The 15510-nt window shown below is 51.9% G+C and overlaps 1 protein-coding gene across 1 annotated transcript in view; it reads right to left on the reverse strand.

Moving 5' to 3' along the window:
• ZBTB7C (zinc finger and BTB domain containing 7C) overlaps nt 1-15510 on the reverse strand; it is a 305567-nt gene that overhangs the window by 108528 nt on the left and 181529 nt on the right. The window lies entirely within an intron of this gene.

Raw genomic sequence — 15510 nt, forward strand, 5'->3', positions numbered from 1 at the left:
CCACTGGGTTGCCCAGGGGAACCTGGCCCAGAGGGAGTCCTGAGGCCTGAGGTGGGGGTGCCTATGGCCGCTCCTCCCCAACAATAAACACAGTATCACCAGACTTGCTTTGGCTTTGCTCCTTTCTAAGACTGACTCAGAAATGCCAACCAGAGACCCAACAGTCCACATTTGGGGTGGGCCAGCCACCAATCCCAGAGAGGTGTGGCGGGGCGCCCTTGCCCAAACTGTTCCTTGAAACCACACACCACGCCCTTTTCGAAAACTGCCAGCTAGGAGGTGCCTGCTGCTGTCGGCCCTTTTCCCCAATAACTGTCCTTCATCTGGGGTGGGGGGAACCTTCATGAACTCCTTGGGACCTAGGCTAGCAGTTCTCAGAAGTGGGGGAGGAGCAGGGGGTCGGGGTGGGGGGTTGGGATCCTTCTTCCCCAGTAACCAGCTCCCCCGTGTGAGATGGAGAATCAGCAGGAAGCAAATGAGACCAAAGAGAGGCCTGGACCTCACCACCTCTGCCACCAACACGAAAGCACCCCAAAGCCAAAGGTAAACCCCAAAGGTCCATCACTGTATGAAGGCCAAGGATGGGACAGAGGGTTTGCAGCACACCAGGAAGAATGGTTCAGACTTAAATGCCTCCTCCAGCAGGTGCCCCCTGCCTGAAATCCCAGTGTTAATGATTCATCCTATTGTGGGGCACACCCAGCAGAGAGCCTGCTCCAGGCAGGCAAATTTGCTTCAGGAAGGCAGGAAGGGTCTCTCTCTGTGTAGTTCTAAAACTGTACAAGGGTTGGAAGGAGTTTGTCAGATTTTCTCTGTATGGTAGGGGGTCATGGATAGCAGCCTGTTGGGGAGCAGAGAAGTTTGGAAGCAGGGAGGGATGAGGAAGGCAGGGGAGGGAAGGGGAGGGGGTGTGAAGTCAGGGAATCGGGAACTGGAGGTCAGAAGGGAAGGTGCTTAATCAGGGCAGGTGGACAGTTTCCAAGACTGGATGACTCCATAGCTTTTTATCAAAAACTCCCGGAACACCCAGACCAAAGAATGAAAAGTCAAATCCCTTTGTCCACAGAGGTGCTAATGAAATACCCAGTCAAGCGCAACTCCACACTCCACTCCCAGGCCCCGTGGGTGAAGGTGCCAACGCATGACCTGGATGGAGTCAGGATCAATCCAGAGGTGTTGGCTGTGTGCCCACAAGTTGAGGTTGGGTTCTGACTGCCTGGGTGGAGGTGGGGCGCCGTGGAGTGCCACCCTCGGAGCCTCAGGTCTTGTGAGGAGAGAAAGCACCGGGGCTCGTTGGCGTGGGGCAGGGTCCACAGAGCACCCTCCGGGATCCATTAAGGAACCAGGTCCTGCAGTCATGAAGACAGAACTCCTGGAGGGGGGAGAGGGCTCCCGGAAGTGGTCCCTCGGGCCTGGAAGTTTGTGCTGCTGTGAGCAGGGGTGGGAGTGAGGGCTAGAGGACAGGGCAGCTGGCCAGGTTTACGGGGTTCTCCCAGCGGATAAACCATCAGGCCAACAAGGGAGACCCAGTTTATGGATACAGTTTCCAGCTAAAAGGAGAGAGTACAGGGCAGGGCCTGCTTTGGAGGGAGGGAGGATTGGAGCACCTCTTTCAGACCCAGCTGGAGCTGGATGTGGGCAGAAGGGGAGGAGGCAGGAGGCTGCAGGGAGGGGTGGCAGAGAGTTGCGTGCCCAGCCCAGCCTGCCCCTAGGCGGCTCCTCCTAGCAGGGCTCTGGCCCCTGGACCTGAAGGAGTGTCTGAGTAGGCCAGTGGGTGGTGCCAGGACTGACTGTATTGCAGCCAAGAGCCCCGGGGGAGAGCTGGCCACGGTCCAGCCCGCTGGCTGGGTACCTCAGTGGACAGTGGATGTCATTGCACCCTCCCCCTTAATCACTGTGTGTGCGTGCTAGGCTGGGACCCACCCTTTTGGAAGGGCTATGGGCAAAAAGTGGGGAGCCCTGCCCCAGTCCCCCTCCAGCCTCGCCTCTCCCCTGTTCTCAGCCCCCAAGCCAGCTGCCTCCTGAGAACAGGAACATAAAGGAGTCTTGGCGGGTGGGTGGGGCTTGGCGAGAGAGGCTCCCACAGCCACACAGAAGGGGCTCAGGGGGGCCAGGCTCTAGATCTGTTACTGTGCCTCTCCTGTGGGGAGGTGGTTCTCGCCCCCTCCCTCTTACTCACCCCTCTCCCCCCCTCCTTCCCGCCCCACCCCGTTCCTGGGTCAGGTCGGTCAGAGCACTTGGAAACAGGCTGGCTTACAGACGCCTTGCCTTCCACATCTGCCTCCAAACCCGCAACACACTCTTGTTCCAGGGCGGATGAAAGCTCCTGCTCCAACCACGAAGCAATGGCTCAGAAGGCTAAACAGAAGCACAGGCAGCAAATCGGCTACCGTCAACTTGTAACTTCAGTGGTGCCCGGTCCTCAGCTGTGATGCAGGCACGCAGACAGCTTCTGTCTGGGCGTGCACACTTACTGGATGTCCGTATACACGTGTGTAGAGAGGTGGACACAAAGACATGCCGTGTCATCTGAGAACACTAATCACTGCCAGCTATGCAGCATCTAGCCCCTCATTTAATCCTTGCAGCCACACCAGGAGGTAGGTCCTTTCATTCTCTCCCCTCTACTGATGAGGAAACGAGGGCTCAGAGAGGCCATATCACTTGTTCGAGGTCACACGGCTTGATAAATCATAAGCACTGGACATAACACCTGGGTCTTTGGACTCTGCTGCCCAGAGGCTGACCCCAGGCTTGGCCTCTGGCTTTTTGTCTGGTTCCTACAACTGGCTCCCTACGGAGAAGTTTGCTTTGCTGGTGTGTGTGCCTCAGTTTCCTCACCTCCTAAGCAGGCAGAGTAATGGCTCTTACTGAACTGAGAGGCTGTTATTGGCCAGGAGGAGGCTGAGATGGAGGTTAGGCTTTGCTGAAGCACTAGAGCAAGTCTTCCCTAGAGGATGCACACGGCACTGGGGTTGAGTGTTACTCAAGCTGGAAGCCCGGAGTCACCCTTGCTGCCTCTCTCTCCTTTCGCCACCTGCCCCGCAACCCTGCCCCAGCCAGCCATCCACGTGCAGGACTCAGATCTCCACAGCAGATCTCGGATCTGCCTTCTTCCTGCCTCCTCCCCCATGGCCCCACCCACCACCCCTCTCCCCTTAACTTGTGCAGGCAGGACCCTTCACTGGCCCCCCTGCCCCAACTCCTGTCCTGCTTCTCCCACCCAGCGCAGCCCAGGTAATCTCCAGACGTGCATCTGGTCACATCGCAGAGCATTTAACATGCGGGCCAGACGGCTCTCCACGGCCCACGAGACATGGAGAAATCCCTGCCTCTCTCTTCACACCCACGCCTGCCTCCCACCCCATCCTCCAGTCACAGGCAGACATACCAGCTCCTTTGCCTTCCGGTTGTGGGAACTTCCTTGGCCTGCCTTGCCCTCCCCTACCTCAGGTTGTGAAGATGCATCACCTCCTCAGAGAAGGCTTCCTTGACTGCCACAGATAAATTAGAAAACCCGCCCCTCCTCCCCTATTATTTGTTTCTGCTCTTGCATACTTATATTTGACGTCATGTTTACATTGAACTGGTGGCTCAGACGGTAAAGCGTCGGCTTGCAATGCGGGAGACCCGGGTTCGATCCCTGGGTCAGGAAGATCCCCTGGAGAAGGAAATGGCACCCCACTCCAGTACTCTTGCCTAGAAAATCCCATGGATGGAGGAGGCTGGTGGGCTACAGTCCTTGGGGTTGCAAAGAGTCAGGCATGACTGAGCGACTTCACTTTATATTGAACTATATCTGAGTGTCCCTCCCACTAGAACGGAGGCCGCTTGTGGGCTGGGGACCCTGTATGTCTTTTTCACTGAATATAGTTGGGCTTCCCTGGTGGTTCATCGGTAAAGAATCCACCTGCCAGTGCAGGAGACTCAGGTTCAATCCGTGGGTTAGAAAGATCCCCTGGAGAAGAAAATGGCAACCCATTCCAGTATTCTTGCCTGGGAAATCCCATGGACAGAGGAGCCCGGGAGGCTGCCATCCAAGGGGTCGCAAAGAGTTGGACACAAGTCAGCAACTAAACAACAACAAAAACATACCTGAAAAACACAAATAAACAAAAAACATATTTGATACAGGTTAGCCTCCTGACAAATACACTGGGGGAAAAAAAATGCTTATAGAGAAAACCCTAGATCCGGGAGACTGGAGGACTGGCTCTAGTCCTGCCTCGGCCACTGGCAGGCTGCATGCCCCTGGAGGTGCCACCCGCCCTCCTCCAACCTCATCCTCGTCCTCTGTAAGGCGGAATGATTCCCAGGTGGCTCAGAGGGTAAAGCGTCTGCCTGTAATGTGGGAGACCCGGGTTCGATCCCTGGGTTGGGAAGATCCCCTGGAGAAGGAAATGGCAACCCACTCCAGTATTCTTGCCTGGAGAATCCCACGGACAGAGGAGCCTGGCGGGCTACAGTCCATGGGGTCACAAAGAGCTGGACTCAACTGAGTGACTTCACTCAGGGGAAGCTATGGGTGAGATGACTGCCAGGAGCCTGAGCAGGTCAACACTCAGCAGCCAGGCTGGCTTTCATCCTCGGAGAATGAACGTGTAGGTGCTGATAAACAAATGAGGAGAGAACCATGGCCGTCAGGCACTCGAGAGGGCTTCGGGAAGGTTTAGCTTCCTCTGTTGGCCCCCGGCTGATACTTGATGCGAATCAGCTCACATCCCTGAGCATTCCTCCCACTACACCCCACTCCCCGCCACCTCTGCACAGGCTGCCACACGAGCGTGGAAATAGGACCACACACAAGTGTGGTCCAGAGCAAGTGAACCAGCAGGAGACCCAGTCCGGGCTGATTTTATCTGGGGATTACCAGCCAACAGCCATGCTCCCCCGACTCGCCACGTCTGAGGGCCCAACCTCCGAGGAGGCCTGTGTGTGCGGTGCTTTCGGGTGTCCGAGGCTTCTACACCCATCGCGCCGCTTGGCTTTCACAGCGACCCTGAGTCCCACTCTACAGATGAGGAAACTGAGGCTTACATTAAAAAGCAAGTCAGTGGCCAAATGGAGCTCTTTGAAATCAGAGACGCAAAACTCTCGTGAGGTTAATATTCTTATAAAAACTTATGTATATAATTTTAAAGAGATTATTGATGTAGCTGAAAAAACAGAGGCGAGAAGGTGACCCATAATCCCACGGCATGAGGCAACGCGGCGGCCACGGGCCAGGGCCCTCAGCCTCTCTTCAGCGCTTCCGTGGCTGCGCCCCACCTCCCCCCCCGGCTGGAGCGGACAGTCGGCGCCCCCACCCCCGACCGCCTCACTAAACACAGGCTTCACCTGCCATCCTACTTTGCACTTCTTAGGTGTTCAACAAATGTTTAATTAAACGTTTAATTAAATTTTGAGGAAAACTCAACTGGCTGGAGCGGAAAGGGGCCGCTATGGACTCACCCGGCCGCTCCCAACACAGCCCAGCTTCCTGTCAACGACAAGCCGCGTCCTCACTCCTCTGAAGTCCCCGGTTTGTACTCTGCTCACAAGGATGTCCCTGTAATCACACAGCCCTATCACTTTGATCCTCAGATCAGATTTTATTCACATGTATTAGAATACCAACATGAGATAACAATTCATCGGCTGTTGAGCATCGAGAACAGAGAGGGAGCCACGACTGAATCTAAGCGAAGCTTATACAGTCACAAAGTTCATTCGAGTCTGCCGGTGGCCAGAGCTGCACTCACTTCTGCTTCTGGGCCTTAGGGCGGCAGACGCATCACCCAGAGCCCACTGCAGTTGGCCGGACACCTTGACCTAACTCCCTGACTTCTTCAAGCACACAGAGCTGATCCGGGGAAGCCCCTGGCCTTTGGTTGCCCAGTCCAGCGGGCACTGGAGAAGAAGGTGAGGCCCAGCGAGGGTGGCCCGGTACTGGGAGCCCTCCTCCCCTCCTCAGGCGGGCTGGGAGACCAGCTGGAGCTCGCCCTGGCCTCGGGTGGGAGCCTCTGAGAGGAGGTTCAGGCTGAGCACGGGGTGCCCAGGTGCCGGAACTGTTGTCTCCGGGGAAGCGAGGGGGAAGTACCCGGCCAGGCTGGGCGCACGGCAGACTCGGTGAGCTCAGCCCCAGGGCTCAGGGCTGGGGCCTCGCCCTCCCGGAAGACTGTATTGTGCGGCACCCTCGGGAGGAGGGGAGGGCCCGCGAGCTTCAGCAGAGCAGCTGGCGCTCTGGGTGACTGGGCCTGTCACCGGAGCAGGCCGGGCGCGCGTCCAGGGAGGAGGGCTTGGCCGGTGGGGGCAGTGGCCGGAAAGGGGCCACACTTCCGGCCGGGGAGGCAACGCCCCGCATCCATTCCTCCATCCCTCCGCCTCCTTCCTTCCCCAGGTGTGTACTGACTGCCTCCCCGTGGCCCCCACTGCTTCGGCCGAGGCTATAAGGTGAACACACCTCGCGACACCTTCACATGTCACGTCTCCATCCTCATGGAGCTGATCTTCCAGTAGGGGAGACAATGAACAGATAATCATCTACCATGAAGTCAGCTGGGTGAGGCCAAGTCTTTGTTCCTTGGCCTTCTCCTTCTTTGTCGCCCACGGCCTCTCACCTCATTTGATCCCCACCCCCAAGGGGCCAGGAGAGCAGGATTTATAGCTCCCACAGACAGTGAGGCAATGGGGTTAGGGGTGGGGAGGTGACTTACCCAAGGTCATACTGGGCACAGTGGTGAAGATGCTGCATGTAACCCCAGCCGGCTGACTCCTTGCCCAGTGCTCCCAGCACTGTCCTCCCCAGCACAGTCACCTAGACTTAACTGCAAAGCAACAAGAAGACTTAACTCTGTGTTTCTAGCAATGTCCTTTTTTTTTTTTTAAGGGGATATTTATGCACAGAGTACTAAAAAAAAGTAAGAAAAAGGAAGGAAGGCAAGGAGGCAGACAGAGAGAGAAGGCAAGGAAAGGAGGAAGGAAAGGAAGAGGAAAAAAGGAGCTAAGAATCTCAACCTCGAGAAACAACTAACTTACCTAATATTAAATGACCCTTATGAGACAGGACTCCGTGGGTCTAGGCAGCCTAGGGAGCTGAGGTCCAAGCTACACCAGCTGCAAACTCTGGCCTCAACTCAAATTGTCTTTGGTAAATAAGGCGAAAGTTGGCCTGTCCTTCCTGGGTCCCTGCAAATGTGGGAGGACCCCTAACCCAACCAGGCTATTGATACCCTTGGGCATAGCATGGATGCCCACTTGTCCCTTAGCTGGTGTTTGACCAGGAGGAGGAAGGGTGGTGACAGGAATGGGGAAGATGAGGCAGGGCTGCGTGTGTGCGGACATGTTCATGTGATTGTACTGTGCATGGAGACTGGTGAGTAGAGGGGCCAGCAGCTGGGCTGGGTGACTGCTGGGGAAGGGCTACACACCAGCCCCTTCTCTGTTGGATGAAGCAGTGAGCAGGGCTCCAACACCCTCCAGAAAAGTGTCTGCCCTAAATGGTCCCAGGGTACTCAGGCAGAGGGTGGCCTCACCCCTCTCCTTGTGCTGGTTAGTATGCCATTGCTGGGGGTTCGGGGGTGGGTGGTGCTGAGAATGGCTAGCACAGCCCACGATCCTTCTTGAGGGTCAGACAAGCCAACCAGGCTGGAAGGTCAGCCCAGTGACCTTCACTCATCGAAGCTGGTGTTTTCATTAAGGTCAAGGGTAGGTCTGTAGGATGAATGGGAGAACAAGGCAGAAGAGAATGGTCACGATGGAGATCAAAACAAGGGCCTTGGCCTCCCACAAGGACCACATCCAAGAAAAGACTCACTGTTAACCCCCAAGGACAGGAAAATTATGATAATCATAATAGCTGCAAGCACTAAGGCATCATTTCTTTTAATCCTCAGCAACGATTCTATGAAGTCTATATATTATTATCCCCCTTTTAGAGAATGGCAGCTCAGAGCCAGGATTTGAACCCAGGTCACAATGACCACCATTAAAAATCACTTTTAATCCTGAAAAACTGCTTGAGGTAGCTCAGAATATTTTTGGCCTTTGAGTAGAGTGGGAGAAATCAGAGTGAGACAGAGGGTTAAGTCTCATTAATCATAACGGGGGAAAACATTAGAGCAGACCCTTGTCTCAGGCTGTCCATGTTGTTTGGGGTATCTCAAGGCTTAGCTTAAATAGCCATCTGCTCATTAGAGTTATCAGGCTCACCTAGCAGTGAGCTCCAGGACCAATAAAGTCCTTGGTAAAGACTTTACATTTCCATGGAATTCTCCAGGCCAGAATACTGGAGTGAGTAGCCTTTCCCTTCTCCAGGGGATCTTCCCAACATAGGGATCAAACCCAGGTCTCTTGCCTTGCAGACAGATTCTTTACCAGCTGAGCCACAAGGGAAGCCCTCCTTGAAGAATAGAAAGGTGTAACAGTCTGCACTGTGTTCTGAGGGAAGTATGGACTGCGGTGGTTGGACCGTGGCGCTGTCACTCAGAAGATGGATTTCAGTGGTGACGGGTAACTGATTGGTTTGGCCTTGCTGGTGAGTGGCCCCAGGTTGACAATCAGTGCTCTGCAAAGACACTGTAACTCACCTAGGTCCTTTGGGTGTGTGCTGAGGGTTGGGGTGCAGAGCAGAGATCGCATGTTAAGCATGATTCTTTACATCAACCATTTTTAATAGCTGCATAGAGCACCAGCGAGCGGACACAGTATCGCATACATAAGTACTCTGTCCTCTTGAACACTCGGAGCTTTTCCATATTATAGGTAATACTAGGATGAACATTCTTATGAATGAACATCCCCCATATTTGGGATTATTGTCTTAGATTCTCAGAGAAAGGATGGGAAGTATATGAACATTTTCATGGCTCCTAACATATAGTGCCAAGTTGGATTTTCCAAAAAAATATTGCACATTTAGGCCGACCTGGCAATGTTCAAGAGTGTCAGTTTCACCACAGCAGCTGCCAGTATTTCCACAGTCTCCCTTTAAAGATAAGGGACGGAGGCTGGACTTGTCAAAGTGACCTGTGGCCTGTCTGAAGTTACGCTTAGTTAGTGCCAAACTGGGGACAAGAACTCAGGGATGTCTTATTCACCAGCCAGGGTATTTTGCTGCTGCTGGCTTTCTCTACCTCCAACCAGGCAGGAGGGAAGCCATCAAGCCTGGCGCATCCCTCCCTCTCTGTCCCCCTCTCCCCGCCAGCTCTGATGTCAGCTGCCCAAGGAGCTCACGTTTCAGGGCTTTTCACTGTTTTTCTGCTTCTAAAACCCGGGCCTCTCCTCTCTCAAGCTCCCCACCTTCTGAGAACCTTCCTCCGATGGTTCAAAGGAAATTGTCACATACTTGAACTGCGGGTTAGATGTAGATAAGTGGGTGGGGAAGCAGTGGGACAAAGGCAAGGTGACAGCCAAGGGGAGAGACAAAGGCCAGCCAGATTGGCCAGAGCGGTGGGTGCCACAAGAGGAAAGATACAGCGAGAAGCTGGTTGGGGCCTGACGTGGTGAATTAGCGAGTTCAAGTCTGAGGGACTTGAGAGCATCCCTGGCCAGACACCTGCTGCTATGGGGACACGGATTGTTTCCAGAGGAAAGCTGGGCAGGGCCCTTAACAGGGTATCTCGGTGGGTCTCAAAGGATCCTTAACCCCCCCACTAGACCATATGAAAAACTACAAGAGTATCTGAGTATGCTCTTTTTCAGGACAGACAGCCCAGAATGTTCATCAGATTTTCAAAAAGATTTCTTACCAACTCCACTCCCCTTCCAAATTTCAAAGCAAAATTAAAATGAAAGGTTAAAGTCATCTAGAAATATAAACTTTGTTCCTGAGTTACACACACGCACACACATACATATATATATATATATATATATATATATATATATATATTTACCATGGTAAAAAGAGAGGAAATAATTATAGATGGTCCTTCTCAGATAGGTAGATGGTAGATAGATATGTAGGTAGGTGATAAATTGATAGATGACTGTAGATGGTAGACAACTGATAGATGATTTCTATTGATAAATGATTGATAAGCAATTGTGGGCCAGATCTATAGACAGCAAATAGTCCCAGTAAAGAGTTATTATTTGTGGCACCTGTTTTCTTCTTTCTTCCTGCGTGACAGGGAGCTGGTGGAGCTGGGAGGAGCTGGGAAACCTGGTGCTGAGGTGTTCAGATCACTGCCCTCCAAGAACGATCAGAGGCAAAGATAAAGCCTTTGTGAAGTGACAAAGTCAGTTAGTGGGAAAATGGGATTTGGTTTCACAACTTTTGCAGAGCCATCTCTTGCGTAAGACGGGACGCCCTTGAAAACAATCACCGTGAGCCCTTCTCGAGCACTTGGTGGGTGTCGGGCACCGTGCTAAGTGCTTTACAAGTATTATCTTGTTTACTTCTCAGCAGCGCTGGTGATTCAGGCAGCACTCTACCTCCTGTTTTACAAGAGAGGAAATGGAGGCCCTGGGACGTGAAGTCACCAGCCCCAGAGCAAACAGCCGCCGCTGGAACAGTGGGTACCAGAAGCCAGCCGGGCTGGGTCATGGAGCTGGGGCTCGAGACAGCCTTTGAGAGCAGTCATGTCATGTGGTCTGTAATCCACCCCATCTCTGTCTTCCACAAAAGGGTTGGACCCTGAGTAGCTTGGCCCTGCTGTTCTCTTCTCCTTTAAAGGAATAGTTTAGTGAGTATACTTGAAATTATCCAGGTTTTTTGTCAATACTTGTGAAAAAAAGTGATAGTAGTATTAATAGTAGTTATACCTCCCATTGACTGAGCATCTGAGTCAGAAAATACACAAAAGCTCTATAGTCATTTTAATTCCATCCTTACATTTAACTCCATCCTTACAACGAGGCTCCAAGGTGAATATCAGAGGGGATCCCTTTTACGGATATCAGTGCTGAGGTCCAAGGAGATTTAGATAACCTGCCTGATGTCAGTGGTGAGTGGAGGAAGGCTAGAAGGCACCCCTGCTCTTTTCAATTCTCTGTCTCTTTCTGGGCTGCGCAGGGCACAGAGGTGCAGAGGTTGGCGATTTTGCTGGGGCCTGATGGTTCAGGCATGGAAGAGGCCCAGGTCAAAAGGAAGGAAAGAAGGGGAGAAGAGAAGGAAAGGAAGTAGAGATGAAGGGGGAGATGGAGGGACAGGGGAAGAAGGAAGGGAGGGAGGGAGGGCAGACGCGTGGTAGCACAGGCTGTGCGTCAGGCAGCACCAAGACAGGGAGGAAGGACCCAAATCTAGAGTTACAAAAGCCCCACCAGAAAGTGGCCAGAGTAAGTGACTCAGTGCCCCTGAGTCACTCACTCCAGGATACAGTCAGAGGTATGGCCCACATCTTTTTGAAATTTGGCTACAGTCTTTGAGGCCAAAGCTCACTACCCCATAAAATGTTCCTGGGAGGGTCAGGTGAAGATAGGAGTATGCCCCTTCGATTAAAAGCCATGGTCCTTTTAGCTCCTCCCCTCTCTTGGGTTTTGATCTTGATTCTGGAAGCCCTACGGCCTGGGACAAATGAAATGCAGGAGGGACAGCCAGCCCCTAGGATGGAACTAGGAGGGTGGGGGTGGACAGGGTCACAGCCATGATTCAGGGTCAAGGCTGGGAAAACCTATAACAGAGAATCATGTAAGTCTTGTCAAGTACAGAGGCCAAAGCTGGACAGAGTCTTGAGAGGACTTCAGGGCAGAGGCTGCAGCCAGTGTTCCCAGGTAAGCACGCAGGGGTCGGGGAGGCATGATGCTGACACCAACAGGTATAACCAGGGATGAGGCACTCCATCTGAACAGCCAGGAGGACAGTCTGGGCCAGATCCCAGGCCCAGGGAGGGTAAGAGGATCCCTTCACAAATGACCCAGTGAGCCCGGGACCCCTGGGCAAGAGGGACACTCTCTTCTGGGTGGGGCAACCCTCCGCACTCAGAGTCCTGGGGCTATTCTCTGGGGCAGGATGAGGGCTGAGCTTGACCAGAGAAAGTGGGCTCCCAGGAGTTGTGACTGGTGCCCATGTCCCAGAAGCCAGGCTCATCGTCCATGGCAGCCTCCAGAATCCATGCCATCCACTTTCCAGAGCCTTTACTCCCCTGCCCCGGCCTTCAGTCATCCTGGGCCTGACATTTTCTTTCAGTTCAGAGAATAAAACTTTGTGTTTCTTGATCCTGAAAGTAACATACGTGTATCAAGGAAACTACCCTGTGTGGAGGGTGATTTTATCTTATGATAAAGGTAGATTTTCGCCCCATTTTCCTCTCTGGCCATTTTATGGTGAACATGTTCCCTGGTGCCTTTCCCCCCACCATCTCTGTACTTTTTGCCACCTCATCTCAAGTCTTACCTCCAGGTGCCTCTGGCTGGCATCTGTGTACTCAGATTAAGCAAGCCACGTTGTCACTGCTAAATGCTCAAGTCCTAGTCTTTTCATGGGAATTGCTTAAACAATCGGAAAAAGTTTGTATAACAGAAGCCAAAGAAACCCTCCCCTGGCAGTGCCAGTCATCAGCCAGCGCTGACTCCTAGAAGGAGTCAATACAGAACTCTACCCCATATTCTCATTTGTTCTATCCGGTTGCATGTAGGTTTGAAACCAGAAAACCAAGCCTGTTAGAATTGGCCATAAAGTAAGAGCAAATAGGCCCTTGCGTGACTTGGGCCTCAGGGAGTGAGTATGAAAGCATGCACTGAGTGAGTTCAACATGGTGGTTCAACGTGGTCTTATTTTCCTTTCAGATTCTTGGCTGTGTCCCAGAGAGAGGAGGTAGGCAAATAAATGAGGTTTCACTGCACCTCTAACATTCTTTATGTTACACGAGCTTGTTTCTCGGAAACGTTACATTATTTCTGTCTCAACGCTGTAGCACTGGTATGGTGTAGTCATCTCAGTGCAGGAAGGGGAATGCTCCTACCTTCCAGGTTTTGCTCCTCTACCCAGACTGAGAACCACTGGTTTAGTGCAAACAGGGCTATACTAGAAAAACCAGATTTTTAGATCCTCCTTTACCTTGAATTGAATTGAATTGTGGGACTAAGAAGGCTGGAAATAGAAGCATATTCAGATCATCAGAGCTGCGAGGCTCCTCAGGGGTCCTACAGACCCACACCCTCACGTCTCCCCAAGGAGACAGGGTGTGTCCAAGGTTACAAAAGAAGCTATTGGCTAATCCACAAATACCTTATCCATGCGAGACTTTATGAAATGATTAACAACGACATCCTGTGTAGGAATGTGTACATTTACAACCCGTCTTGTTTCGATGGATTTGAGCCAGCTTACAAGAATGCCTACAATGCAAGGTAAACACACATTAAAAGTAAGAAAGAAAAATGAGGCACAGGGCAAGTAAGAGCTAAGATGGAAGCCAGGCTTGAGATGAACCCTGGCGAGATCTGTGTGCTTGATTCAGCAGAGCCCTAGATGTGGAACCAAGATGCCCAGCAGTCAAGAGTAGGGGGCAGTATGCCAGCCCTGCAGGGCTCTGCTTTCTTATTCTCTGGGGCTTGCTACATCCCTCTCCAGGCATCAGTTTGCCCATCTGTCAAATGGACAAATCCTGCCTTATACGATCTTCATGAAAATCAAGTTAAATCTTGTACGTAAAAGAAAGCACTTAAAAAGTACAGTGTACAAAAGAGCTTATCATTTTATCTTCTTGCTATCTCCTTGTGATGAATGAACCACTATTCATTTTCCATTGGCTGATGTTGACTCCAGGTGTAAGTGGCTACAGTTGGTCAAAGTTAATTCTATATGCATTCTTAAGAATGGCAAGCACTGTCCAAACACAGGATGAGAAGTCTTATAACATTTCCTGAACTCTAATTAAGCCTATTTCCACCATCATACCTTTTTTCCTTTCCTTGTTTTGATTGGGAAAAATTAAGATTTTAGAAGCAACAGGGACTGTAAGATTCTAATGTGAAGTTTGAGTACCCTCCTAGAAAATTCCTGTTTCCTGGTGCGGACTGTTGCATAGTGGAGAGGGGAGAACGAGGTTGGGGAAGGGGAGTGTGGGTCCTTTAGGGGCCTCCTCAGCCGCAGTTCTACAGGCACAGTTTTGACCTGTCACTCGGAGGGTTTTCCAGCCTTATGTGTTGGGGTGGATGGAATATGGCATTTTCTCAACACCAGCCAGATCTTTACCTAAAAGTTAACTAGCAGTCGGGAGTAGGCATGCTGGGGTTCCAAGAGGTGGGAGAGGGCAAAGGAGCCACGGAGTTTGAACAAGCAGAGCTCTGGGGGCCTCAGTGGGCTTCCCTTATATGGCTCTTGTCTGAGATAATAACTGGGGGTACTCACTGAGAAGAGTTTTTCAATAAACAGGGGTATTCATAGCAAGAACCATGTAAATACTATAATAATAGAAATATTAAAAAAAAAACACCATATAGACAGTATGTCTGGTTTGGGACTGAACATGGGAAGGTCACTACGGACAAAGATATCTAGCATTCTCCTTGGAAAATCATTGGTCTCATAAGGTCATTGCTTCCAGAGTCCACTGACCTGTGGAGGACAAGTAAACAGTGGGATGAATCGGCCTCAGCTGACACGTGGCTACAGAAAAACCTGCATTCTGGTCTGTGTAGCCCTTCCTATTTCTCATTATTTGAAGCATTAATGTAGGATTAATATCATCATCCCCATTTTATAGATGAGGAAGTGGAGAGCTGGATTGGCTGAAAGTATATACTTGCTGGAATGGCAAGAATCTAGTTGTCCCAGGCAGAAAGGCAGCCTGGGACATCCTCACTGAGGATGGAAAGGAATCCTCACTGAGAACAGGAACTCTGGAGACAGGCTCTGCATCCTGGTTCCAGCATGGCTTGCTCTTGGACCTTAGGCAAAGTCTGGACTGCAAGGAGATCCAACCATCCTAAATGAGATCAGTCCTGAGTGTTCGTCAGAAGGACTGATGTTGAAGCTGAAACTCCGTACTTTGGCCACCTGATGCGAAGAGCTGACTCATTTGAAAAGACCCTGATGGTGGGAAAGATTGAAGGCAGGAGGAGAAGAGGACGACAGAGGATAAGATGGTTGGATGGCATCACCAACTCAATGGAAATGAGTTTGGGTGTACTCCGGGAGTTGGTGATGGACAGGGAGGCCTGGTGTGCTGCAGTTCATGGGGTCGCAAAGAGTCGGACACGACTGAGTGACCTAATGGAACTGAACTGAACTGAGCCTCTCTCTGCCTCAGTTTCCTCATCTGTAAAGCTGTGGGCTGGATTACCTAGGTCAACACGTGTAAAGTGCTCAGAACAGCCCCTGACACATATGAAGTGCCACACGAACATGTCAAACACATCAGCTCCCAGCTCAGAGCCCACCTCTGCAGCCCCGAAACCAAAGCAGAGCTACAGCAGGACCCCAAGAGTGTGTGCTCCATCCTGGGAGAGAAATTCCGATGCCCCTCGAGGTCAGCAGAGAGGCATCATGTGGCGGAGAGAGGGCCCAGAGTGGACGGGAGCGGGGAGCAGACACCTGGCAAGCCTCTCCAGCACCTGGGGAACAGTCCTGCTGCTTCTCCCTTC

Source organism: Budorcas taxicolor, chromosome 22, assembly GCF_023091745.1.
Source record: "Budorcas taxicolor isolate Tak-1 chromosome 22, Takin1.1, whole genome shotgun sequence".
Classification (NCBI taxonomy): domain Eukaryota; kingdom Metazoa; phylum Chordata; class Mammalia; order Artiodactyla; family Bovidae; genus Budorcas; species Budorcas taxicolor.